Here is a 3,721-nt window from a genome sequence, read left to right as displayed (position 1 = left end):
AAAAAAAAAAAAAAAAAAAAAAAAAAAAAAAAAAAAAAAAAAAAAAAAAAAAAAAAAAAAAATAGAAACAGAAACAGAAACAGAAAAAAATTATCCTTCCACGATTCTGTGCAAGGATATGTTCTTATACCAACGCGCATATTGTACTTGTTTTATTTGTGAAAGTCATTGAGCAACATATCGTTTATTTGGATTTACAAATGGTTTATTATTTGGGAAGACTTTAGTATACCGTCCCAGGATTTCGAGAATAAAATGGGTATGGTCGGATAGAGGAGATTCTCCAGATCATGAATATATATAGTTATAGCCGCAGGAAGCTTATAGTTTTCGAGATATTCGCGATTAAAGTTGAAATTTTGCAATATTTTAATTACATATTTCYGGTATTTAAAATTAATTTTTCACTTAAATTTTTTAATKTTATATACACTAACACATCACTTATTCATTTGCACACATTTATTTTATAYMATAYAGTGCAAAAATTGCTTTTAATGTACATTTAAATTATTGTTGAAATATGATTATTTAAGAATAACAAATGAATTACAAAGTGTCAAATAATCAGTCTTACCTTATCGACATCGTTTGTAAAATAACTAAATGAAATAAAGTGAACAGATTATACCCCAAATACGAGAATCAACAACCTATAAAAGAATAACTCTGGTCGGTCCAACACTGGGGTGTATCAGATTTTTTTCGCGTAGAACTCCTTTCTTCGTGGGCGGCCTTCTTCCGCTCTTCAAAAAAAATAACTCTGGTCGGTCCAACACCGGGGTGTACCAAATTTTTTTCGCGCAGAACTCCTTTTTGCGTGGGCGGCCTTCGGCCACCCACAATTGAATCACTATCTGATAGAACTTCTGCTAAATCAATTTCCTCATCGGTGTTACTCTCCTTAAGTTTGTTAGCCATTGTACATATACGATGCGCGAACTTTAACATTCACCAAATCAACGATTTTCGTTTTTTTTATTTCCTAGATGAGTAATAAATTTATTGAACATTATTTGTGAAATTCGCAGTATACCAAACTTGCAATGTGGATTCATTAATAAATATTATATTGCGCTCTTTTCGTGAATGAAAACATATATAATGGCTCTTTCGTATACTTGATATAATTTTTTTTTAAATATAGGTCAGTGCATGACAAACGTTCAAAGAAGTGGTCTTGATTAATTCTTATTTTCGGAAAAGTGTACACAAGGCATTATATGTTTCTTTCATTAGTTTAAGGGATGTATATACATTCAAAGGCGTTGCTGCTGAGCGGCAACACTGCTTTTTGTTGTTAAAAACAACTTCGATATAAATGAATTACTTCATATTGGAACAATTCGTTTCTTATCGTTGAAACAAACATTTTGCAAAGTATTAAGGTACCGGAGAAGTAAAACTTTGCATGTATACCAGTGAATAATGAAAACTAAAAATTTGTGTTTCGCGCTTAGATACCAGTGCTTAATTTAAAATCGTTCGTAATTTGCAATATCCTAATGAATATTGGTAAAATTTTTCAAAAGAGGTTTGGATAAATTTAAATGTCACGTAAAAGTATTAAAAAACATGGAAGAATGTGATTAGAGAAGCTAATAGTTAATTTGCAACACCTTTTAAGAAATATGTAAAAAAACTTCGCCTATTGCGCAAATTTAGTGTAAATACTTACTGACCGGCATATGCATTTCGTTATTAGGACGGAATTCCTTTGGTTTGTTTATTACAGTGTTAATATTTTTGCTATAACGTACATTAACCTTATTGATCGAGTCTGATCGAAGAAGATATTTAATTTATGTCTTTAAGTGATATCAATAAATTTATACATAAAGTTAAAAATTATCTGAAGGATGTAATATTGTATAACAGTAATTAATAGATATTCGGGTTAAATCGCGGATGGGGCTTCATTTTTAATAAAAGAGCAGTTGCGGCCTTAAGATACTTGAAGTTTTGTGTTTCTTTCGCTCAATGTAGGCCAGTTGTCGTATTCACTTTTAAGTAAATATCATCCGACGATTTCGGTGTTAAAATGGGGACGGCTTTAGTATACCACCCCACAATTGCAGGGTTAAAAGTGGTATGCTTGGATAGAGCTGATGGTCCAGACTAAGAAAATATATAATTTTTGCTGTTGCAAACTTATATTTTTCGAGATATTTGGATTTAAAATTGAAAATTTTGCAAATTTTATCTTGCAATTTCTAGTAATTATTTATTTCATATTATGTACTTTTTATGCATTTAGACTTCACTACATTGTTTCTACATAATTATTTTTCGGTAATTAGTTAGTTATTTGCTTAAAATAAGCATTTTATATTTTACAGAATTTTCATTCCATGCACAATAACAAAAGTATACCTTGTTGGCAGATAATAAGTGTTGCCATAATTAGACATTTATCAAACGATTAAAAATGAATAAAAAATAGGATTATACCCCAACTAGATAAATCATTGCCCCCTTTCTTGCTATATCTTGATTTTTGATCGGGCAGGCCGCCAAAAAGGAGTTTTACTCAAAAAAAAAAAAAAAAAAAACTTGACACACCCCGGTGTTGGATCGCCCTGGGTTATTTTATTTTGAAGCGCGGCCGAAGGCCGCCAACGCAAAAAAGAGTTTTACTTAAGGGGTTATGGGTAGTCAGCGGCACGAAAAAATTACAATTTTTAGAATTTTTTTTGCTAATAAATCGTGTTATTTTCCAAAAGTACCAATATGGCATTATTATAGAATGTGTCGACTTGAAGTCACTAAAATTGCAAGAAAAAAAATAATAATAAATTTCCAAAGTTATAGTTGTTTGTGTTGACCCTGTTCCAAAAAAGGCACTTGCAAACAACCAAGTCCTTTGAGATTCATCTAAAGTCAATCGGACAAAAAAAATTAGTTTTAAAAAAAGGTAATCCCGGTTGGTGATTCTTCGATCAGACTCGATCAGGCTCCTTAGCAGAGGAGATAGTGCTCCACCCTGCGGGCAGCCCGTTGTGGTACCATGACGAATCTTGCTCTCCCTCGCAGATGTTTCCGCTACCCTAGTATGCAGTAAGGCTATCCATCTTTGCATATATTGCTGCAAAAGTGCTGGGAAGATGCCATCCGCTTCTTATTAGGTTGTTAGGTGTTTCCTGTATTTATTATTATTTAAAAATGCTGCAAAAGAGCTGGGAAGATGCCATCCGCTTCTTATTAGGTTGTTAGGTGTTGCCTGGGCTGGGATTTAGAATAGCATCCCCGGATTTCGAGGATAAAATGGGTATCACTGGAAAGGTGACGTTCTCCAGATCACGAAAATATATATATATAGTTGGCGCTGACTTATAGTTCTAAAGATATTTGCATCTAAAGTTAAAAAATTTACAACTTTTAAATTGATAATTTGTTTATTGTGAATAACTTTTTCGCTTATATTATGCACTTTTCACTTACTAACACTTCACTATAACGTTTTTGTATATCAATTTTTTTAATATTTATTGCAAATAAAGCTTTATTTCAATTATTTTGTTTTACTTAAATTCACTGCATTTGCACTGCAAGAATAGGGTTGCATACTAGCTAATAAATCGTATTGCCATATCTGCCTAGTTGTCAACAAAAGAACATAAGCAAAAACTTTATACCCCAAATTTTAGCAATTTTTTATAAAAAAAAAAGTTGCAGAAAGGAGTTCTACGCGAAAGAACTTTGAACACCCCGGTGTTGGATC

At 32.0% G+C, this 3,721-nt stretch overlaps 1 protein-coding gene across 3 annotated transcripts in view; it reads left to right on the top strand.

Moving 5' to 3' along the window:
* The first annotated feature begins 1,287 nt into the window (after positions 1–1,287).
* Positions 1,288–3,721, top strand: part of LOC108970253 (dystonin) — a 134,615-nt gene continuing 132,181 nt past the window's right edge. Inside the window, exon 1 of one of the 3 annotated variants that reach the window (XM_018935531.1) lies at positions 1,288–1,534. The gene's annotated coding sequence lies outside the window, so the exon portion shown is untranslated. Of the gene's footprint in view, positions 1,535–1,578; positions 1,721–3,721 lie in introns of those variants that run through there. The other 2 variants (XM_018935532.1, XM_018935533.1) reach the window with 2 other exon arrangements.

This window comes from Bactrocera latifrons, unplaced genomic scaffold, assembly GCF_001853355.1.
Source record: "Bactrocera latifrons isolate USDA-ARS-PBARC rearing strain unplaced genomic scaffold, ASM185335v1 scaffold_293, whole genome shotgun sequence".
Lineage (NCBI taxonomy): Eukaryota > Metazoa > Arthropoda > Insecta > Diptera > Tephritidae > Bactrocera > Bactrocera latifrons.
Note: the sequence above shows the minus strand (reverse complement) of the source record. Positions and strands in the feature narration are given on the sequence as shown.